Source organism: Dermacentor silvarum, chromosome 1 (genome assembly GCF_013339745.2).
Source record: "Dermacentor silvarum isolate Dsil-2018 chromosome 1, BIME_Dsil_1.4, whole genome shotgun sequence".
Classification (NCBI taxonomy): Eukaryota; Metazoa; Arthropoda; class Arachnida; order Ixodida; family Ixodidae; genus Dermacentor; species Dermacentor silvarum.
Window position 1 is genome coordinate 247,413,516 of NC_051154.1, and position 25,399 is coordinate 247,438,914.

The 25,399-nt window shown below is 44.5% G+C and overlaps 1 protein-coding gene and 1 pseudogene across 6 annotated transcripts in view; one reads left to right on the plus strand and one right to left on the minus strand.

Moving 5' to 3' along the window:
- LOC119437021 (cytochrome P450 4C1-like) overlaps positions 1–25,399 on the plus strand; it is a 212,154-nt gene that overhangs the window by 168,301 nt on the left and 18,454 nt on the right. The window lies entirely within an intron of this gene.
- On the minus strand, positions 8,928–9,103 carry LOC119437877 (U2 spliceosomal RNA; annotated as a pseudogene).

Here is a 25,399-nt window from a genome sequence, read left to right on the forward strand (position 1 = left end):
TAATGTGATGAAGTTGCATGGCATTGAAATATTTTGTCCATTTTCATTCTTGTTGCAAATATTGCGCGGCAATGAAAGATTTCCCCCATTTTCATTCTTGTTGCAAATATATGAATCAATCAATGTTTATTTTCTGTCTATGCAAAATACAGACAGAGGGGTATGCGAAACAAAAGAAAAGTTGCCAAGAAAGCTTGACAAGTTCACAGACCTTTAGGCACGTTGAAGCAGTTATAGAAAAATATTTGCAAAGGAAATCATTATACAACCTACTATGCCGCTAACTCAGAGCAATTAGACACGTAGCCGCGGCTAACAATCATAAGAGTTTTGATGAACAGAACTAAAATAACAAATTAAACACCTGAATAGAGGAGTTTCCTTATTTACAAAAATGTAATGCGCAGTTCTCATTGAGTGCAAGTGAATAAGTCAAAATCGCCACGCTCGTAGCTATTTAACAGAGAAGACAATCTGTAGCAATGTTTCTGTTTACCTAAACCTAGACGAACAGCCGGTACAACCCAGCTTTCCCCGTTCTTCTTCTTTCTGGGGTTTTATGTGCCAAAACCAGTTCTGAATATGAGGCACGCCGTACTGAAGGGCTCCGGATTAATTTTGACCACCTGGGGTTCTTTAACGAGCACTACAACGCAATCACACGGGCGTTTTTGCATTTCGCCTCCATCGAAATGCGGCCGCCGCGGCCGGGATTCGATCCCGCGACCTCGTGCTCAGCAGCGCAACGCCTTAGCTGACTGAGCCACCACGGCGGGTCAGCTTTCCCCGTGTCGTGTAATGTTACTTGGAACTCGGTGTTGTAAATGGGCTACCATGCGCAAATTATTTATGTTATTTTTAGTCTTGTTTTAAATTTTATGCTGAGCCGATACCTATAGAGATAGTATATGCTTACTATATATAGTATACTTCCGCATTGCGAAACAAATCCACCGTTGGAGAGGCATAAGGAATATTATTAATAAAGCGAAGGCTATCGTCCTGTAGTGTCTGTGAATAATGTTGTAGACTTGAGTGGGTGCAGTCTCCCCCACACAAGACAATGATAATTAAGGTGTAAGCAAAACAAGAAGTTATAGACCAGCCGGTTGACTTTTCTAGAAAGCAAGTGCCGGAGACGACCATTTGTGCGAGTTATCTGGGCTAGTTTTTTTTTTCTAAGCAATTTGATGTGATTATCGCAAGGCATATTGGAGGAAAAAACAATGCCAAGGCAATTTAGCTTTTCAACAATTTCAGTATTGCTGGTGTTCATTATAATGTTACCGTGGGATGAAATTAATTTGTTTGAGGTGCAGATATTACAGATTTTCTTTTATTCTGAATAATCTACATTCCATTAGAGACCGACCAGTTTCGGTATTCGTGATAGTGTAGTTACAGCAACCATTCATGTCATTACCTCAAAAAAACATACTACAATCATCAGCAAACACCATCTTTTTGGCGCCCGTATTAATGTTGACCATGTGATTAATATAGAGGTTGAACAACAGAGGGCCCATTGTGCTCTTCTGGGGGACAACACAAATTAAAGCTCTCAAGTCAGAGCTGGAGTTATTGATCCGCACTATTTGTAGTCGGCACCAGTATGATTTTATTATTGAAAGACCGAGTACGCGAACGCCATAATAGTAGTGTTTCTTGCATAGGATATCGTGGTTCGTTCACTAAAAGAAAGGCCTTCGAAAAGTCTACGAAAACACCAAGAACGAACTATTTTTTTAACTGTTCAAGAATGTATTCCTTCTGCACGAGCAAGGTTAATTGAGTGGATTTATTTATAAGGAAGCCAAATTGAGAAAGGGTTAAGATACTACGCTTATCAAGAAGCCTAGAAAACCTAATATATTTAAAATTTTTTGAGGGCCTTCGAAAATAGTGGTACAATAGATACAGGTCTGTAGTTTCCCAAATCATTTCTGTCAACCTTTTTGTAAAGAACAGATACTCTAGCAATCTGGTCGGATCTGAATTTAATCAATGTCGCATTTAGGTTTTGGATAACAGCTACAACCTCTTCAGTCATTACAGGTGACCAGGTATACGAAACAATTATTACGTACACTCCTATACTCGCTTGCGTGATTTAAGGTACCACTCGGTATCATGCTAATAAAACAAGTGTTAAAAGCATCGACCAAAGCTTTGTCAGGTATTTCCTTGTAATGTACGTCAGGTTTTAAAAGCGGACCATATTTTTATCGAATGCAAGATTATGTTTAACCTTGACCATAGGACGTCTGATCGGCCACCTTTAACACCCATATATGATGAATGATACTCTATCCGTGCTGATCTCAGCCTTTTCGTGAGCGTGTTACGGTATTGCTTGAACTCCTTCTAGTCCTTCCACAACCGGATTCTTAAAAATGTTTTATGCAATTGGTCTCTTTTTTCATTTGTTCATGTTACTCTGGTGTAATCCAAGGTTTCCGCTTTTTTTAATTCCTCTTGTTTTTCTTGGTGTAGTCCGAAGTCCTATGTGAGCTTTTGAGTACTAAGCTTTAAGTGCATGAATAATAAAATTACTATAGCGCCTAATTATTTCGTACTAATTTATTCAAGCGCCTGCCAAGACTGGTAGCCCTTTGTCAAAGAAGCAAATCGCGCTTTCTGAGACGCACCTGACTGGCAGTGAAAGAACGCAAAGAAAAGAAATTAAACGGCACGTAAAATTTTACGTGGTTGTTATCCTGGCTAAATGAAACTTGCAAATGTTTCATTCACAGGAGATCGGTAAGGGCACAAGTCCCCAAGTATGCTAATCAAATTCTTCCGCTTTAAAAGTTCTGTCACGTGACCTTAGAAACCCGAGAATAGGTGCACCCGTATTCGTAACACACTTCCCACACTACAGCGGTTCGGAAGAATATGTACCAGCCAATCAGGAGAAAAGTGAAGCAACATAAGAAAATTGAAAATTGGCAGTTTCTTCTCGAAGTACAACTAATTGAAAGTGATAGCAAGGTTTATCTTAGAGTTGTAGCTCCTCTGGGGCGGGCTTGAACAATACGCAGGGTGGACATGTTGGCGCGAGGCAGCACGCCAGGCAACTGCTGCTGCGAAGCAGAAACGGTGTCCAGGTAGGACCAGCTGCATCGCATAGCTGGCGTATTGTGGAACACCGCTAGTGGCGATGCAGGAGTTCGCACCTGGAAAGTGTCTGAGATCAGACTGAAGGAAAATCGACGGCGCTCGTAGCTTGAAACGTTCGCTCATTTTTTATGTGTGCACCACGGTATGGCTGTAGGCATGCACGCATATGCTCAGCAGGAACGCTTGTGCATGCGCGCGCAACCCTCATGCCAGCAGTGTACCGCAGAACGCTGCACCCGCTCCTCTGCGGTTTTGTCGTTTTTGCAGCCAAACACACTGCGCATCTCTAGCGCCCCCGCAGACTTTCTAACTTTCTAAAGGCGGAGCGCGCATGCGCCGTCGATACCATGACAGCCTCGAGTGCCCGTGTACTGGTTATCGTAATAATGTCAGTAATTATTTATATTGTGAGACCTTATGTGCCGAAAACCACGATATTATTGTGAGCTGCCTCGTAGGAGGGCACTCCGGATATTTTTTTCTTCTTTTTTATCGACCACTTAGGGTTCTTTAATGTGCTACCAGTGGATAGTAGACGAGTGTTTTTTGCATTTCTCCCTCATCTAAATGCGGCCGCAGCGGTCGGGATTTGATCCCACGCCCTTGAGTTTATCAGCGCAACGCCTAAGCCTCTACGCCACCACAGCGGGTAATAATAGGCAGTTTTCGTATAGCGTATAAAAGCAAACGCAAAGAGGTATAGCGTTATCATTAGCGTTGCCTGCTGCACACTGCCCGTGCGCTGTACGTAAACGGTGCTTGAGCTCTTACGTACGTACATTATTTTCGGTATTTAGCGTTCAACACTAACGCACGCGAAGTACTGACGCTAAGAAATAGCGTTGTCGTACATGGCGGCAACCTTGGCTCCCGCTTCACCGTGAATTCTAGTGATGGCTACGCTCTCACTCTCGTTGATTGTCAGAAACTACTGAAATGAACTTTCGCTTCCTCTAAACTCACCTGAAACGCTAGTTATGAGCACAGAGCGCATCCAATTTCTGAGATTGTTCAGCGATTCCGGCGTTCATAAGCCTGACGAGACGCATCCGCATAGCAACAAGACAGTGGTTGCTAATGGACTGTCTTGGCTTGAATACGTTTGTCACGAAGCACCTGACGGCGCTGTGTCTTTGAACGTCTCAGGGAGCCTCCATGCAACAGCGTTGCATGTAGGCTCCCTAAAACGTTTTCCTTATGTTTGCGTTCCCGTACGTTAAACTAAAAGTCTTGAAGGGACGCACACCATAGCGTCCCGCATAGGTTTAGCGTGTGGAGCACGTTAACGCTAACGCAAGCATTTTATGCTACCGGTATACTAAAGCTCTCTAATATTATGAGTGAAAGCAGCCAGCCACTGGCAGGCAGTTCTTCCAAACAGAAAGCTTTGTGAATTCGGCTGTGTTCGTTTTTTTTATTAAGATTTACGCAGTGGCGAACTTTGCTTTGTTTCTTGAAATTTTGCGATTTTCTTTTATTCATAAACTCTTCAATGGTCTTAACCATGTTTAGCGAGCACCTGCGAACTTAACTTGTCTTTTTTTTTCTTTTAAGTAAGACAAATTGATTTAGAGCTACCTATTATAATAGATAGAGAGAGAGAATTAATAAAGGGAAGGCAGGGAGGCCATGCTGAGGCCAATTGAGTAACCCTACACTGGGGAAGGAAGAAAAAAAATACAAAATGAGAAGGTGGCGAGAAAAAGAGTCCACAGCAAGTTCCCACGCACACATAAATGCGCACATATTATTACCCAACGGCTCACAACAAATCTAACGCTGCAAAAAGGAGATTTTCTCTGAAAACTACCTTCGAAAGGACCGACTGAAAACTCGGTTCAATGCGGAAAAGTGGTAATGAACCATGGATACAGACATGTCTGCGCACTCTGGCATCAGTGAGCTGAAATGTCTCGCTAAATGTAAGAGCTCGAGACACTCAGATACAAAGATGGAGCTTGAACATCACAGCACTGTGGTGTTGAGCTCCGTCGCTGTGTATGTGTGTTTCGCGCTCTTACATTTAGCACTGCAATACGAACACACCTAAGAATCCACTCCTAAAACGCCTCCACTCTTATAGTGAACTTTCTGGTATGCCATTTGAAAAATCCGGATTCAGTATAGGGTGAAACGACGGTGAAACATGGCCCATGGCACAGGGACACGAAGTCGACGTGCACGGCCGTTTCAGGAAATTCTGATCTACGAGCGTGTTGCCGCCAGCACGTATACATATGCAGTATTCAGATGTACGCACACCCGCTCGGGGAAGTCAGTATACGGTCCCAGAAGAGTGCATGTTGCAAGCGTACGTCACTGATGCTTGGAGTAGTGGGCAGCCCCAGCGCTCCATTGTCTTTCTTGTGGACCTTTTTTTTTTCTTTTTTTACGTTCTCCCACGAATACAACGCACAGAGGGGCAACGCATAGAGATAAAGACAGGGCGACTACTTAGTCGCTCCGCTACTCCCTGCTAAGAAGTTGCACTTGCCGCTATGTAAAACGATGCATTGTCTGCGGCGTCTAATTGCCGTCAAAGACGAAAGAAACAAGAAGTCCTAGACGTTCCCCGCCTCTGCGATTGTTTCATGCCCAGCCTACGCGTGTTTCTACGAAAGCTGCTTAGAGGCGAAAGAAAGCCCTTCTCAAACTTGATGACCGGTTTACGGATAATAGTCGGGCATGGGCGGTCTCTATAACATTGTTCTGTGAAGTGAACTAAGATGACAAGGAATTCGTGGGGTTCGCTGGTATGACTAAGTGGGAATCATTTTCGTAGATGTTCAGGTTTCCTCGCATACGACACGTGCACTGTTACCTCTACGACTGATGATTTCAGAGACTGCATGTATGAATATCTCCTGTTTGAACCAAAAGACTTGAAGGCTTCCGGGCTCACTGATATTTTTTTGGCAAAAAATAAATAAAAAAACTGCAGCCTCTCTGCGAATTACAGACGAATATCTGCACTACAAAATTTCTCAAGTCATAAGCAGCTCCTTGTCGAACATCAGGATGGTTAAGAATAAATGAACAGAAGAGGAACTACTGAACATTAAATAAATAATACTTAATCATTTTTAAAATAACTTATGCATGGTTGGAGGTTTTTTCTCGTTTTTTTTCTAGAGGAAAGCTTTTGATTGTATTAAGCATCACATACTGTTTCAAAAGATTTCTCTATATGGGATTAGAGGTGTTACTTTAAATCTTATGCATAATTGTTTTCAGGTACATTTCAGTTTGTGTACCATAACGGTGTTTTCTCAGAGTTGATGGAAGCGTACCCCAATGCTCCATACTGGGTCCCCTATTTTTAATTGTTTATATAAATGATAGTGTAAATAATACCCAAAATGGTTCTCCACGCCGCAGACACCAGTTTATTCTTTTTGGTCGTAATTTAGGTGAATTAGAAACAGTGGCAAATGATTGGTTACGTGAATTGCTAATTTCGTTATCTCTGAATAACTTAAGTAAAATGTTTCTAAAACCGTGTTTATTATTTTACGCCCTATCAACAAACCTGATGTCACTGATATTTCTATTTCCTTTGGTGCTCCAGCAATTCAATGGGTCATCATCATCATCAGCCTATTTTATGTACACTGTAGGACGAAGGCCTCTCCCTGCAATCTCCAGTTACCCCTGTTTTGCGCTAGTTGATTCCAATTTCTACCTACAAATTTTGTAATTTCATCACCCCACCTAGTTTTCTACTGTCCTCGACTGCGCTTCCCTTCTATTGGCACCCATTCTGCAACTCCATCCGTTATCTACCCTACACATTACATGGCGTACCCAGCTGTATTTTTTTCTCTTAATGTCAATTAGAATATCGCTTATCCCCGTTTGCTCTCTGATCCACACCGCTCTCTTCCTGTCTCTCAACGTTAAGCCTAACATTTTTGTGTTCTAATGCTCTTTGTGCTGTCCTTAACTTGTTCTGCAGCTTCTTTGTTAACTTACAAGTTAACGGGTGTCTGTATTTAAAATTAAATATTTAAATTCGAGTAAAATGTGATTTGGACTCCTCACATAAATAAAATACATTCTAGCATTTCCAGATCTAACTGCATGTATTCTAAAATCCGGCATCTGGTACCGACTTGGTTAAAACATAAGTTGTATTATTCATTCATCCATTCTCATCTAGACTACTGCTTATCAATCTGGAGCAACTTTAGTAAAACATACTTACATTGGCTAACAGTCCTTCAAAAACAAACTGTCCGCCCCAGAGAAAACCTCCGATGCTCGATACCACAGCAGAGTTCTTCTCAAAAAATGAAATGCAAAACGTTGATCAGTTATATAATCTGAAGCTTACTACATACATACACGTTGAAATAGAGAAAAATCAATCTGCATTTTTAGGCACAAGTAGCAGTGGCGGATTACTGCGACATGATGGCCTATCTATTCCTCTTCTGGCATGTGCATGTGTTGTGTCGTGTGTGTGTGTATTATTATTTGTCGCTTATTTCCTGCGCCAAGTTTCTTCCTTACAATGCATCTGCTATCTACTGCATAATTTCTCATATAATGTTCACGTTACTGCTTAATAATGCATGGGTGGTAGGGCGTTTGTCAGGCAGTTTTTTTTGCCATTAGCAGTGAATTTCCCTGACCGATAATGGGCCGGAAACAATAAAAATGAAATCAAATATGCAGCTGCAGAATGCCACAAAAGCATTGCTGCGTTTTCTGAAGACAACAGGACTGAGCGACCATCTATGACACAGCGCTGATAATTTTTATTACGTCGGCGGCTCAATTGTACATCCACTATTCGCTTTCCCTTCTACTCTTTTCCTCCCTTTTCCCTTTTTCCAGTGTGCAGAGTAGCCAGCCGGGCTCAGTCATGAATAACCTGCCTGCCTATCATTTATCATTTTCCCTCTCTTGCACCCCTCTCACTCTCCCTCGGCTTTCAATTCGTTTCGAACTATTTAGGATTTAATAATTGTGCATTTCCTGGTCGTCATTTGGACTCACCACATATTTTTGCTAAACTTAAACAATATATAAGAAATCATACACAGTTCCCATGCACAAGTACACAAGTTCGGTTTTACTTGAGACAGCTATAGCCCACGAAACAACGCTGCGCCACGTTGTACTGCTTTGGGAGAAAGGTTTCGTGGAAGAAAAAAACTGTGGGCCGAGATAATGTACTCTATTTCAATAATTTTCCTTTTCACTGCTTCCTCATTGGTTCGAATGGTTCTCCACATATGTTAGCGGCCCTAAACTAGATGCTAAGAAAGGAATAGAATCGAGCGAAAGAAATTATTACATCATGCCAGCTTACGTTTAATCCTCAAGGAAGATTTAGAGGGACGAAACAAGGGGAGAGGAAAAGTGGTAGCACCAGACCTTTTGAACTGATTTGAAAAAAACAGTGATGGTTATTCTCTTGGACAGCCAAATAAACAAAGAATAAAATGAACGAAATTTATTGCAAACTAAAATGAGATTCTCTTCATATATTTCATTCATTTCATTCCAAAGGGCTTGACGGAAAACCATGTTGGCTGATTGGCATGTTCCTAAATGAGTACTTAAAGGAGGAAAAAGAAAGACCGAAGGCCGGGAGCTTAACCAGAATGGCGTCTGGTTGGCTACCCTACAACGGGGGAAAAGAACACACTACAATAGTATATTCATAATATGGTCCTAATATGGTCATAATTTATGACATTTTAGCGATGCCTTGTAAGCAGCAAGTACGTTTACATTGTGCACTGAAAAGCTTCTCCACTTAGTCGACATGGTGTCTGATGGTTCTCGTTTTTACACCGAAGCTGTAAATCATGAAGATAGTGCAATACCGGGCCGACCTGCAATGAAGGTGAAGCAGGCTTCAAGCACTGCAGCAACTTGCAAAAATAAGTTTATTATATTGGGTCCAATTACAACCGGTATCAGATATTAAGCTGATAAGAACCGGTACTACACTTTGACCTGTGTCGGCCATGTCCACGTTCGCACCATACACGTGTACGCCATCCCGTGTATTAAAACTAGTGCCTGCCAATCTGAGTGTCTTCTGTCTCCTGACGTCATGCTCTACGTAGGTTCCTTTCCTCAGTTCTGCTCTGACTGTGAAATGGGTAGGCCGCGTGATGTACGGTCTGAAGAAGAACAGCGTGCCTACCAAGAACGACGGCGTGAACAGAATAGAGAATGGGCACGGCGGTGGCGGAAGGATACCACCGACGATGAGCAGCCCGTGGATGCCAAGCGTAAGCGTACTGCACGCCAGGAACGCGAGGCGGAAAGAAATGCGAACCGTCCATGTGGCCCCGATCCCGCAAACTTGGAATGTTTCACCGGAACAACGGTCAATCACCACATACACAGCTTCGCTAGTCATACACCTTCACAAAGTAGAGTGGCACTGAATTTTTTTATTTATTTTTATTTTTACACAAGGTACACAAAGCTGAATTGCGTGTCGCCAATCAACATTGTTGAAAATTAGTGTCGTATTTTTGTTCCGTATCATTCTTTTTGTCTTCCACATTGTGCCCATTTATTTTTGCTACAAACTTCATTGCAGTGATGCATTGAAGCAAATTACGTTTTGGCTAAAGATGCACAAGAAGTATTCTTCGAGTATTTATCATAATTATTCCTTTATTATCATACTTGGTAACCAAGAAAGATGTCTGCACCACTATCCCTGGTCTATCTGTGCTATCTAGTATTCCCGACTTTCTTGACAGACATGAGTAGTTCCTTTTTGTATTATTTTTGAATACAGGGTGTTACACTTTCCGTAAAAACATTGATCTACAGCACTGAAAAAAATTCCGGGCTTTACAAGTTAAAACCACAATATTATTATGAGGCACGCCATATATGTGTACTCCGGAATAACTTGGACCACCTGGGGTTCTTTAACGTTTGCCCAATGCATGGTCACGAGTGTTTTTGCATTCTGCCCTCATCGGAATGCGGCCACCGCGGCCGGATTAGAACCCGCGAACTCCTGCGGCCGCCGCGACCCTCAGCAGGGCAAAGCCAGAGCAACGGGCGTGTAGCTATGGCAACTATAGCAACTATGCGTGCTCGTCGAAGCCGGAGCGCTTCAGAGCGTTAGTCACAAATTCACGTGGGAATTGGTAAACGTGAGAGCACCGGGGGCTCGTAACTGCTATCTGCCGTGAGGAAGTTTATGTAATGCAGAAGCAAGTGGCGTCTAGCAGTTGTATTTTCTTTTTTTTTATTTCGGTTGCACTATACATCGCAAGCTACGCTCAGCGGATTAGCCCTAATGACGCTTTCCTTTCATGTACTCGTTATTCCGCGCCACTTTATGCATAGCGATCACGGCGCACTTCGAGGCTCATGGCAGTGAATGAGAGGTTATTATCTAACGAGCAAAAGGGCCACTTTGGCCGCTTCATTTCTGAGCTGTGAAAGGGGCAGATTTTTCATTAGTGAAAACTTGTGCTGGCCGCCACCTCCACAAGAGTTTTCGAAGGTTGAAAAAGTGGACATCGTCGTCACCTGCCTGGGCCGGTATTTTGTACCGATGCCTTTCCAATGCTAATGCCTTTTCGCGCTTTTCGCGCTTTGTCAGTGGTCAGAGCGACGGTCCGCTCACGTTATCAACGGGATCAGCCGGCCATGAGCGGTGGATGATAAGACTGGTATAGAATAAAGCATAACGCATCATTGCAAGATACCGGCCCTGGGTATTCGGGAAGACGCGGACGTCGCTTCGTTAAATGTGTACGGCAGGACGCCGACATCGCCAGGGGCATGCGCGTGCCACCTTCAGGAGGGCCTTCAACCACTTGCGTTCCACCGGATCTGTCCAGGTTCAAAAAAAGAGAGATTCCTGCTAATGTGACCAAGGACTTTGGCTAGATTAAACATGGCTAGATGAAAAAAAATTGTTTGCCGTGGACAGTTAACTACTGACGTCGCAAGAAGCTGGAGACCACCGAACCAGGGGCGGATCGAGGTTTTTTCTGAGGGGGGTGTCAGCTTCTGTCAATGATGATGATGATGATTGTAGTCTTTCATATTTATCGAAATTCACCGTTTCTGCTCACGATAAACCCGCGTTTTATACGTCTAGAGCAACACCTGTAGCCCACCATGGTGGCTCAGTCAGCTCAGGCGTTGCGCTGCTGAGCACGAGATCGCGGGATCGAATCCCGGCCGCGGCGGCCGCATTTCGATGGAGGCACAAAGTGAGATGATAATAGTCGCTGTGAACAGTCCAATTAACTAAAATTGAACAATTATTTTTGTCGACTGCAGTAAGTGGGTATGTTTGTATAGAAAACTTAGAGGCAGTCGTGTTTCTTACTGCCGTCAATAAAAAGGTAATTATTCAATTTTAGTCAATTCGGCTGCTGACAGTGATAATTATCACCTCACTTTGTGTCCCCCTGGCCACGTAACTTATTTCCGCAGGTGCTCTTCACGTGCCTCCCAGTGTCTAACTTTAAGAAAACTATAATGCTTAATTTTGAACACCTGGTATATCTAGCCTGTATTGATCTGTTGCAGGTTCGTTATAAATGCGTAAGCACGGGCCCGTCTTTGGCGTTCTGTTAAGACACATTGATTTCCTTAAGGAGATTCTTTGTGTTCGGCTGAGACACCTTCGTTTGCTTTGGAGCTCGATCCAACGCGGCAACCACAACGCTGGTTGTTTACGATATGCGAATCGCCGCGTATGAAGACTCACGACGCCACCTACAAGAAGAATTATGTGTTTTAGTAGCCGAGAGCGTGAGCCAGCATCTTCATGTTTTGTTTCCCGCGCGACGCCATCCTTTTACACAAGGCGCGCATCTGCTCCCGTTTCTCCCACGCGACGCCATCCTTGGCCCGCGCGCTGGCGTTGACCGCTGACGTCACGCTCCCCCACTTCGCAGCCGCTGCTCGAGACTTCGCCCCGCTCCGCAAGAACGCCCACTCAGATAAACGGATCCAGTGGCTTTGACCCTACTATGCCTAATGTACGGCAATAAAACTGAAGTTACAGTGAAAAACTTGTAGCGTACGAACGGTACTGTGCTCGTACTGGATATTGTCAACGTGTAACTGTGATCACAATGAGTGCTACAGTTAAAAAAAGTTGCCCATGCGTAGTTCTTAGTTTAGCTGTTGTTATTTATACAGGGTTTGTCCGAAAAGTAATGTCAGTGAGTTGATTAAAAAGAAATTATTGATCAGATCGGTACAACACAATAAAATGTTTCAAAATAGACTCCTCCTGCGTCGTTACATTGCTTCTGACGAGATTTCCAACCATCGAAGGCGTCACGGTAGGCCTCCTTAGGAATGTCCTTTAGAGCCTTGGTGCAAGCCTCTTCGACTTTGCCAACTGTCGCGAAATGATGTCCTTTCATGGGAATTTTCAAGCGCAGAAAGAAGAAGAAGCCTGGGAGAGCCATGTCAGGACTGTAGGGCGGCTGGGGAACCATTGACATCTTTCAATCGGCCAGGAAGCGGGTCACGAGGAAGGCGGTGCAGGCTGCATGGTGCGTTGTCATGGTGAAGTTTCCAATCACCCCCGATATCAGGCCGGGTGCAATGAATCCTTCGTTTGAGTCGCTTGAGCACTTTCACGTAGAATTTGGCGTTCACGGTTGTGCCATCAGTGGACAAGGCCACTGATGTCAAAGAACACAATCAGCATGGTCTTGAACTTTGACTTGCTAATTCTGGTCTTCTTGGGGCGAGGGGACGCCGAGCTATGCCATTTGGCACTTTGCCTTTTTGTTTCGGGGTCGTATTCAAACACCCAAGTCTTGTCACCTGGGATGACATTGTCCAAAACGTGGGGGTCACTTTCGCACAAGTCCCAAACTTCCTGTCGTGTTTCAACTCGGCTTGATTGTTGGTCGTCCATTCATATTTTGCGCAAGATCTTCGCGCACACTTTTCGCATTTGAAAATTATTCGTCAAAATCTCGTGAACGGTACTTTTTGGAATGTTTACTGTCTGTGCCACTAAACGGACACTCAAACGAGGGTCTGAGTACAAAAGATATCTCGCGCGCGTCACATTTTCGTCGCTGATGGTCGTCGATGGCGGTACAGCGCGGGCTTCATTGCTGAACTCTTCACAACCTTCTAAAAAGGCGTTGTGCCCCCGGTAAGCTTGACGTTCTGACAAACAATTATCACCAAAAGCTGTCTTTATCATTGGAAAAGTTTCTACTGGCGACTTGCCGGGTTTCACACAAAACTCGATGGCAATCCTTTGTTCCAACGAGCGCTGCATTACAGCTTGCACGGTAAATAAAGATGAGTTGACGAGAAACCTTGTCCTTACTCTCCAGATTGTCGCAGACGACTGAGCGACCACGCGTGCGTATGCTAACTTCCCCTTCCACCAATCCCAACTGGTCTTAGCGCGCTGCGACGTTTAGTCGCTTCACAATATAATCACTGACATTACTTTTCGGACAAACCCTGTATATGAACACTTCCGCAAGTGGTCTCTTTCATTAAGCAGGTTGGTCGCGGAACCGATGACACCCCAAGGGGCAAATAAGTTGATCAGGCGCGAAGGCTCTCGCGCGGACATCGGCGTGTTTGGCAAAAGGGACGTCCCTTCGTTCATTCGACGCCACCTACGGGACGAGTAAGGCACCGCCGGCGCCAGGAGGTCCAAGGTGTTCATGAGAAAAAATAACTACGGCAACTTCGCGACACCACACCCCGACGGAATACAACTAAGCTTGTGAGCGAGCTAGCTTTACTTCTACATGGCTGATATCACTGGTACTCGCGAAATATACTTTTGAAGAATGCTGGTGGCCATATTTTCTTGCGACAGGGCCATCCCCCTGTCAGCGAGGGGGCAATGCAGAAATCTGAGGAGTGGGTCAAGACATCCGGACATCCCCCCTGGATCCGCGCCTGCACCGAACATGTCTTTTATTAATTGCTTTGACTCCATATTTCACTTGTATGTCTTAGAACGAACATTCTGGAAAGAACTACCTATCAGCCCTCGAGGTATTTGGCTTCTTTCTTTTTTTGTTTTTGTAAGCAGAAAAGGAATGAGGGTTCCTGTACGATATTTATGCTTCTGGGCCTCCACAGTCTGTGGAATACGAAAATTGCAATGTGAGATGTGAATATCAGTGACCACCTACCGTGAATCAGTTTCATTGAGAGTGTCGGGTATAATATTATACTTATTATATTCAGGAAATGTAATATATTGCACAAAGTCAGCGCGCATGATGTATATTTCCGCAATGGGTTGCTGTTCTACGTGTTTTGAGGAAGTTGAGATGATTTTGAAATTACCACGTTAGCGAAAATGTAGTTGTCATGTTTTGGTTTGTAATGCAATACGATACGCATTGATTTGTAATACAAACAGGCAATGAGGAAATAAACTGCTGGCCTCCGGCTCTGATGGTAGAGCCACCACACCGGAACGTTGTTAGTCCAGGATTTGATCCCCTGTCTTGAAAGGATTTTTCTTCAACTGCGAAGCTTTCTTCCTGAGAAAATTGAATTAGTTTTCTTTGTAACTTCATGCGAAGTCATGGTGAAAGACAATGTTTCTATTTTTGAAACTTCATCTACCTTGAACTTCTTTGCATTGCTTAGTTGTTGTAACCAACAAGTCATTAACTTTTTCTGGCGTATATCCCACTGGAATATGGCCGTCCCGAAAGTCCTTAAAAACATGTTCTACAGCTTCTCGGTTTTGTCACTCTAAACACTTCATTGTCCATTAAAAAAAAGGACTTATTTCTCTCGGACATTTTCTAGCTGGCGAAATTTTGCTCTGTAAATTGACGAAAACAATTTTATACAGGGTGTTTTTTTAACTCTTCTTCAAACCCGCCGTGGTTGCTCAATGGCTATGGTGTTGGGCTGCTAAGCACGAGGACGCGGAATCGAATCCCAGCCACGGCGGCCGCATGTCGATGGGAGCGAAATGCGAAAACACCTGTGTACTTAGATTTAGGTGCACGTTAAAGAACCCCAGGCGGTCCAAATTATTCCGGTGTCCCCCAATACGGCGTGCCTCATAATCAGATCGTGGTTACGGCACGTAAAACTCCATAATTTTAACTCTTTTTTAAAGCATCTTGACCTGAAAGAGTATATATAGTACTGATCATTGCACATAGCGACAGGAAGAGGTATAGCTGAAACAATTCGGTACAGCTTTTTTTGCAGCGAAGCTGTATATGGCTATGTTCTGACCAAAAGTGCATGCGTCGACAGGGTGTGTAGAAAAGAATCGGGGCCACAAAATTTTATCGACAGTAGCCTACTGCGCTCCGGCGGTGCTCCATGGCTCCGGAGTGGATGGCGGAATAATGAAACGTCATTGTGTACCCAACAATGTCTGTGCCTCGTTTTGTTCTGACATCGACATCGCTCGAGCGACGTTATGAGCAGTTGTACTTTTGTCTTGCTATGGCCAGAACGCGCTTAGTGCATACTGAAGAAGAAGAAGAACGTGCATGTAAACAGCGCCGGCGTGGGCAACAGCATGAATGGGTGCGAAGACGACGGGAAGCCTCTATAGCCGAAGGCGTGTCGTCCGAAGAGTTCGCAACGTCGGATAGCCGCTCTGTGACAGATGAAGAACAACAGCGTGCCCGTGAGGATCGCCTTCGCGAACAGTTGCCGCGATAGCATCGGCAACCAATTGCAGTATGTCACAGTGACCACAAATCAATGGTTACCATGGTGACAAAGTAAAGAGAAAATAAAAGACGATAACTACAATGAAGTTATGTGTATGTGCCTTTATTCAATCAATGTAGCAATTAACCATATATAACTCAATATAGTTGTCAGAAAGTACAGCTTCGCTGGTTTTCCATCTTCACGTGATGGAAGGGCTTTGAATTTTTTAGTGTGACAGTTGTTTGATATTCAGGAAAGAAGCCTGCATTTATAATTTGATATACAACGACGACCTTCCTGAAATAAACTTTGGTACTATATCAGGCTCCTTTAGTTATAACAATGATAAATTCAAGACTTGAACCACCATCAAACTTGCATCGTGGTACCCACAAGATCATTATCAAAAATTTAGGCCTGGTCTGTTGAAGAATAAAGTGAGCCAGTCCTAGAATAGATTGTCTAACACTGCGAAGCAAATTACATCGACTGGTTTTCATATAAAGCTCCAAGTAAACAACTGCCGACAACCTGCGCGTCTTTTGTACACTTGCCCGAATCAAAATAATACTTTTAAGACCAACCTGGTCTGGGCCACTGGATACATAGCGCAAACACATAGCACGGTGGAATAAAGTCAAATCAAGTTCTGAACATTTTGTTGTGTTTTTTATGATAATATACCGCTCCTTATTCTAATATCCATTTCTATCCTTGTTAGGAGCCAACTGGACGGCAATATACTTCACCGGTAATTGTGACGGCAGTATCTCTTTATTCAATTATCGAGGCTTCGTACACCGAGCGTTTAACAAAGTTGACCTTCATTTTAAGTGATATGCACGAACAATTCTCTCGTCTTTCAAAATGCCATTTCCTCCATGGGACGATAGTCGTGTATGCTTCTCTTTGCTGTTTCAGTCTCCGTTTTTATGCTGTCTTCTTCTCCGATGCAGAGTTCTCCTATCTACTACGGGCCCTATGCGAGATGTACAAGAACCGGACGTTCAAGACATACCTTGGCTTTTCACCTTTCGTGATTATACAAAACCCCGAAGACGCCGAGGTAAGTTCACGGTAAAGCAGCTACACATGACACTTGGAAGCTGCAGTTTTTTATTCGAGAACGCTTCTTCACACCAGCCTTTGAAACGCGAAATAACAGCCTATGCGATTGCTGTGTTTAAGCACGCAGTTATTTGCCGGTGTACAACAAGCCGTCATTTTCTAGCGGCCCCACCTAATAAAGTTTTTCATCCTTCCATCCATCCCACCTCCCATCTCTATTCCTACGGGTGCCGTCTAGTCTCTCACTGCGTGTATAAAACGATGTAACTTGGCTTCTGAGAGCTATGCAGTGCTATCGAAACTCGCAGCTCTATAGTCAAAGAGTGATATTTCATACGGTTGTTTTTAACGGCGTATTGCTTTGGCAAGGTGCGAAAGGAAAGCCGGTAGACAGGTTTAGTCCGACTTTGTGGCAGCTTCTGTGGCCACGCACAATGACATTGCGGCTTGTTAGTAATGTCTCAACGGTGACAGCTCGGGAACACACTTGTAAAGCTGAGTGCCGTTAAATACAGAAGAAAAGGGGGAAAAAAAACTGCCAGCTTTGTACGACCCTGGAAAATGGCAACCCAAGTTCCAGCGGTGGCAGACGCTCTTTGTTTAGGCCGGAGGTGTTTTCCCGCCTAAGACGCGTTCCGGCTTCTGGGAAAATTTTCCGCAGCCTTCGCGCTCCCTCCTCACCATGTCAGTTGTTGCGCCGGCGCCGGCGGCCTTGAGCAATGAGCCACTTACATTTAGCACTCTCAGATCAACACGTTTCAACTAATGAAGATAGTTTCAAAAACAGTTCCCAAACGTATAGTGGTTCTAGTATGCGTGTGCAGCTTCAAAGTGAAAGTTCAGCCTTTTGGCCACAACAATTCTAGAATTGCTTTCGCTATACTTGGAGAAGCATTTTGAGGCTATGAAAAAGAAATCCCATGTTTCCCCCAATTCACTCACAAGTTTGCAAATTCTCCAGCCTGTGAATGCTTTGCGCTGTCCGATGTACACTCCATATACCCAATTTGCTATGCTTTCTGTCGCTTATATGCTTATCAATATAAATTCAGTGTTCTTTGTTCAGAATAAAACGGGAATGACATAACCACAAGTAGTTAAAATAAAGCCTGCTGTGTAGTCTCAACAAGGCAGACTGGGGAGGGGTCAGACAATGCGCGAACCTCGTCCACCTTTTTTATTTTCGCCAGCCTATCAGCAAGAGCTGTACGCAAGATCAGTTCGGGGTTTTAACCTTTGCCCTGATCTCGAGCACAAAGTTCTATACACGCTATCTCCGCTTATTATCAACGCATGAAGCTTAACAAAAATATTATTTTACAGCAGGCCAATTCCTAAAAGGCCACCGATTTTGACGTCATTTGGTCCGTCCGTTCACGTGTTTCAGTATACAAGTAAATGTACCAGACACACGGACGGGTGGTCTTCCCATGAAAGTGTTATATATATATATATATATATATATATATATACTACACTCTCTGCATATAACGAAGAAGTTCTCATTATTTTTTTAGATTTCTGCACTATGTACACCGAAAAATTGAATTTTCTTTATATAATAGATCTTGTCCGAAGATTACTTGCACAGGGGGTCATAGTTTTGCAATTTTTCAAAGTGTATGTAATTGGAAGTTGTTTGGTGATTAAAAGATGGGCAAATAAATTTGTTGTAGTGCCACAACTTTTTTGCCGTGATTATACTTGTCCTTTCATTTCACACAACACTTTTTTGGCCTTTCCCACTCGATGCAGGTCCTTCTGTCGAGCTCGGAGAACCTGAGGAAGCCTTTGTTCTACACTTTCACCATACCGTGGTTGGGGCCGAGAAATATGCTTTATATGTAAGTCCCTCCCAAGAACGACGCCGTCCATGTTTTATGTTGACGAACCTTTCGAACAACTTGACTACCACATACATTGGCGCAAGGTTGCTTAAGTCTTAATATTTCCTATTACGCAACATGGTTACTTACAGTCTTAAATACCTACCTAAGTCTTAAATATTTCCTCTTACGCAATATTGTTACCTACTTTAAAAGTGTTTTAAGTTTAGATATAGTGAGGGTGTAGCACTGGTTGTGCATTATTATCGTAGTGAGATAGCTTGTTACGAAGAATTGTTTGCATATTTTGTAGCATAGACAATCTACTATTTAACAGTACCTACGCCGCACTGTTGCATGGGTTATAGCTACAAGCACGAGCTCGCACATGCGATTATGCGTGAATGAGTGAACAATTTCCAGATCACAAATAATCAGTAAATAAGTTACTGAATTGGCACACATTTCTTATTCAGTTCGCTCGTAATACTAGCAGGAATAGGAAAAAAATAAAAGGAAGGAAACATGACGATTATATTTATTCAGACGAATACTGTCGTCGGGCAGCAGAAATTCATTTAAAGCTTATATTGAAGAATATGTTCTCACACGTAATACTGCACACCTTTCACAGTCTCCTTTCGTTTAAGCGCCCCCTTGTCCACGAATGTTGGACATATTGTTATCGAAGGGGTCCGGCCAATACAAATCAGTTCTTTCAAATAAAAAACTTGTGAATTCGGCCCCTGATGTTCCTAAATTGTATACTTTAAGAACACTGGTACTAAAGCGGCTTTGCGAGCGTTATTCCCGCCTAGGTGGCTTCTGCTTGGCACACTACCCCATTTATTTTATGTACCATAGCACGTGCACGGCTGCTAATCCTTCAGAGCAAGCATGCCAAGAATTTCTATAAAGTTTGCCCTGAGCACACGCCTTTTACATAGTCACATAATTTATTAACAATGATTTAACTTTAGAGGCACCACACAAACAGCAACAAACTTGAAACAGCACAGACTGACAAGCGACACAGTCTAGATCAGGGGTTCCCAAACTCGGTTCCGTGGAACCCAGCGGTTCCGCGTACGGTATATTAAGGTTCCTCAAGTGGCCATAACAAATCTGACCCCATCCCCCTTCAGTGGATTTGTTCATTAGACTACATTTAACAATTTGCACATTTAACAATGAAAACCGCCACAGCCGCACTTCAGTATTGTTCGCGAGAAATACCATCACGGCAGCGGCATTCAAGGCTATTTGGTGGATAAGCATATCAGCGGGCAAAATAAATGGGGAAAGGGCAGGGGGGGGGGGGGTCAGTCTTCTATTATATATCTGATAGTGTTAATTCAGCACAAAGATGAAGCGACGTGCTGTCTGTGCCCACGGGTTTGCTCATTCTGTGGCCTACGGTGTAAACCAACGTATGCCTACGACGGATGGCCATTCTGTCTATGATATGAAGAGGGACGTCAAGATGACGACCTAAAAAAAGAAATAGCGAGTAAAATCACGTATCACCATTGATACGAAATTCATGTGGAGTGCTTGAACAAGAGTGATGCTGTGAACTAAAATGCACCTCCACCTCACGAACCAAGTGACCAATTGTTGCATGAGCCAAAAACACATACACGCGCGCGCGCGCGCGTACGCACATATTTTTGTTTATATATAATCACTGGAGACACTTAGTTTTTGGTAAAAAAAAGCACGCACCTTAATGCTCATAAAGACACCACTAAGCTCTTGTTTTGCAAGCGCAGAACCAGCAACAGGCCACAGGCCATGGAAAGACCATACGACAAAGAAAAGCGACAGCAGACGACAGCCATCGTCGTGTTATAATTGGCTGAAGATGCGTCTTCTAAACCCCAGACTAACATCAGATCTAGGCGAAATGACGTCACTCATGTCTTTCAGTCACTTCGTGCGATGTTCTTTCTATAGTGTCCTGCTTACACTTTCTCGCACCTAAGAAACCCTTCATAGGCGTTTGTGAATCCCCGCGCAAGAATTTTCATCCAGCCGTCAACATTCTTCTAGTGTTGCGCGCCTGCTGCGCAGTTGCCAGGTCAACATGACGGCGCGCAAACGCCGACCACAGTGGCCTGGTATCGCGAAGTGAACAATGTGAAGCGTGCCCAACGCTAACCGTGGTCTCTAGAACGCGTCGTAAAAGCTAGATCAGCACTTACGTCGATCGAATTATGCTGCCTTGTGCGCCGGCCCGGCGGAGCACAGTTCGATCACTTCATTCATGCAGTGCGTTTGCACAAAGCTTCGACATTTGTATGTAGTTAGCGGTGTAAGTTCATATCCTATGAATTGTACTGAAGGACTGAACGAACTTCACATCAAGGCCATGGGGCTTGAAGCATACGGCTGACGTACCACTCAATAATTACTGCATTTATAGGTAACTTCCATATTTGCCTTCAGCCATAGCGCACGTATTCGCAACTTCTCAGGCTTCGACTCTGCCTAAGTGATAGTTCTGGCTTTACATGTTTAATTAGCCGCAAGAGAAGTGGAAAAATACTTATAGAGACAACGGTCAGACAAGGAGACACAATCTCTCCAGTTATATTATTTGCATGCTTAGAAGTATTCAAACTATTAGACTGTGAATGATCAAGGGCAATGATCAACGGCGAATATCTCAACAACGTTCAGCTTGCCAATGAAATTGTCGTGTTCAACAACGCTGGGGACACATTGCAACAATTGATTGAGGACCTGAACCACGAAAGTGTCAGAGTAGGTTAACAAAGATAATGTTGAATAACCTGTCAAGCGAAGAATTCATGATCGGCAGTCAGGTCCTAGAGTAAACACAGAATAAGTTGGTCAATGACTCAAAGCAAACCCTGATCATGAGATGGAAATTTACAGAAGAATTAAAATGGGTCGGGGTGCATACGGCCGGCATTTCCAAATCGTGACCAGGAGCTCTCCGCTGTTGTTGAAAAGAAAAGTGTACAATCATTCCATTCAAGTCTTATCATATGGAGCAGAAACTTCGAGGTTAACCATGAATCTTGAAAATAAGTTAAGGACTGCTCAAACAAGCGATGGAACGAAAACTGTTATGCCTAAAGCTGAGAGAGAAAGGGAGTGGTGTGGATAAGAGAGCAAACGGGGGTAGTGGTAGTTGAAATTAAGAGGAAAAATAGGAGCTGGACCGGCCGCGTAATTTATAGGACAGATAATCGGTGACCCATTAGAAATGTAGATTGGGTTCTAGGAGAAAGGGGCGCTGTCGAGGATAGCGGAAAATTAGGTGGGGTGATGAAATCAGTAAATATGCAGGCATAACTTGAAATCAGCTAGCGCAGGTCAGGGGTAATTAGAGATCGCTGGGAGAGGCCTTCGTCCTGCAGACAGCACAGAAGTATCTTGATTACGTTTTCGAACATCCACAATTCGGTCTGAATTTCAATGGACTGTTGCTCTTGAGCCGCATTTCGCTTCGTACTGCGAGGCCGAACTCGCATATTTACAGAAGGGCGTCGGGCGCAGCTTGGATACCACCCAAGCGGTACATACCACACCACCTTTGCATCTTACTATATGTGCAGCGACTGCTCCGAAGAAAGTGCGTCAGTGGCGCAAGATCGACGATTTGAACCGATTCAATCCGAAACCAGCTAGAATGTTGAATCGCTGTGTGCTTCGAGTACCGTGTGTTGTGCAGTATTCTGACTTGCACTTAAGCGTGTGTTCTAATGAGTCTGGAAAATTTATGGCAACGTTCGCCCTGAGTATCGTGGGGATATTGACTGATTCCCCTTGACTTTTATGAGGTGCCACTTGGGCTATGACAGACAGTGTAGTTCAGGGCGCCAGGCCCTGACATCGCCTACCTACGATTTATTACCGGTCTTCAAAATTGATGTGTACGCCCCTTCGGGCATTCCGCCTCTGTTGGAATGCGGTCGCCTGAGCCTGCAATAAAAAACACTTGACCTGGTGCGAGGGATCATCATGTTTTATTAGCAGAGGAGAAGCTAGAAGAAGCGATGAACGTTGATACGATGTCAAAGTGTGATAGGCAACGAAACTTGCAAGTGTGGATGTTATGTAGGGAAGTTTTCGGCCATAATTCAGAGTGTGGATAGCCACAGGTTATTTCTGAATCTTTTTTAGGGCTCCTTTAATAGCTCTCCGTGCCCTCTACAGTGATCCTATGTGAAGGGAACGCGCGTTTCGTCGTCCATTGGAGCTTGACGACGTTGTCGACCAGCCCCTTAGACGGTACGGACTGGCTGATATTGGGAGCTGATATTGAGCCTATGCGCGGCATTAGAACCGCACCTGCAAACCGTGTGCCACGCGAACACATACCATCCCGGTGAACTTAATGTGCATGTCCCTTACCTTGCCTGAGGCCATATAAACTATATAGTAGGATCTTTTTTATTTCCGTAATTAGTACCGAAATAAAGACCTTTAGTAGCTTTGTAATATGGTGGAGGTGATGCATACAGGCGGGGTCGCTCTGCATACAGGCCGGCAATTGCTCCAACTGAACGTCTCTTTCTGCGCGAAATATGTCCCCATGTGTCCATCAGGCTGTATCTCGCAGAAATGTGAGCAGAATGCGTAACACTTTCCGTGCAATCCTTTTGACGGCAGTGCGGTGAACGGGCGAGCGCGGTTGAGCGTGTCGGTGCTGTAGCAGACGCCCGGAAACGGAAGCTGTCGAATAGGCGTGTGTTGTGATTTGCCGTAACAATACAGCTTCGAATACATATGCGTGATGTATGACCAAGCTATCAGTTGACCGCACTTCTTTCATTTCTTGTCGTTTATTCCGTGCTTTGCTTCCTCCTGGCCTCAAACGACGCCGTTACTTAAATGTGAGGCCACTTCGGTTGCACCTTTATCTTAACGTGGAAACGTTTGGCTAAGAAATAGCGTTCGAACAGCGCAGCTTAGTGAATTCCACCCGTGGAGAGTTTTTTGCAGGCATGGTCACTAGTCATGTGCCACAAGGTATGTGCCACCACTCTTAATGACAAAAACATCCTTTAAGATTTCTCTGGTGCTAGGCGGTGCACTAGTGCGCTGTTGAGCTCGAGGTGACCGATTCGAATCCTTGCCACGCGCGGACTTCGCGGCGGCGCTGCTCGATGACGCAGCAAGTCCAGTGGGAAGCGCGAGAGAGGCGCCTGGCTGCATAGACGTTTTAGGCGGTGGCAATATGGTGTGTAGCTACATTGCTCGTTGTATAGGTTCTACCGTTATTCTTTTTATTGCGATAGCAATTATATGGACACTTTCAACCGGATTTCTGCCGTCGCCGTCGCCGTCGCTGTGAGGTTCCTATAGATATAATCTTCGCCGTGTGCCGTATGCCCGAGCGAAAGCGTGCGGGGACGTGCGCTGTCACGGAGAGCGAACGCACTCAATCTCCCACGCGCAAGCAAGGAAGCGGGAAGCCAGCGCCGGAGGGAGCGGGGGGGGGGGGGGGGGGGGCGCACTTCCACTCTGCCAACAACCGCGCTCGTCGCTCGCTCGCACCGTCTCTTATCTCACACGGCTCTGACCTTTATGCGCCGTGCATTCGCCGCTCAGTTTCCGTTGAAGCGATAGACCGCACGTACCTTCGCCGCTGCGGCGTATCCGCTTGCTGCCAGGGTTTTGAACGGTCGTTGTCTGCAGTCATTCAGTGTGATCTATTCATGTTTGTTTGTGCGCGTGCACACCACGCTTGTTCATTCAGTTAGTAATAGTCGGGCCACATTTTCCAACGCACGCTACACATGCAATGCTGCCCCGATCGGCAGTACAGCGCTACAGGTGTGTCCCTTCGCACGCGCTGCCCACGGGAAGCGCTTCTCATCAACACCACCGTTTCACACGCGCCTTCTCGTGGTGATCGCGTCTCTCTTCATGTCGGTCTACTTACGCCGCAGCACACCTGCTTACTTAATCAGCTCATGTTTACTACAATTCATATTGCTACCAAAGCCACTCACCTTACTTCGTATGACATTGCTGTGTTGCTATCGCATTCATTGCTTCACCCTTAGGGCGAAACTGTGACATTTTTTTCCTTCTCTTCTGTTTCCATCGTGCCATCCACGACCAGATGGCATTCCAGCACACATTGTGTGCGACTGCCAGCATTACTCGACTGATACACATAATAAGGCTGGTGTACCAGTCGAAAGCTCCACTCATTGATACCATTTTGACATGAAATAAAAACGGTGGTAGAAACCACTATCCCAGTACACTTTCTTTTCTTTTTTTGTTTTTTTCTTTCTTTGTGATCTTCTGTAGCAGCTTCCATGCTGCTATAGGCATGGAATAAAGAAAACTCGGCTGTTCGTTGAATAGGCTTGACTTCTTACACCGACTTTAGATGCACCATGCATTGGGTGCATGTTAAAAAAAATCAGATGGTCAACCTTAATCGGCAGTCCTACAGCGTGCCTCGTAATCAGATCCTGGTTTGGCACGTAAAATCCCAGAAATTTGTATTTTTATTACACTGGCTTCACGATGAGCATGCTTCGTCTTTCGGTCTTTCCTACGCAGCGCAGGCAACGTGTGGCGTTTCAAACGGAAGCTGCAGATGCCTGCATTTCACTCAAAGACCTCTGGAGAAGTTCATGGACGTGGTAAACGAGCACGCAGACAGCATGGTTGAGCGCATGAAGAAGCCAGCGTCAAGAAAGAGCTGGCTCCCATTCAAAATATGTCAAACGGTGCAGTCTGGATCT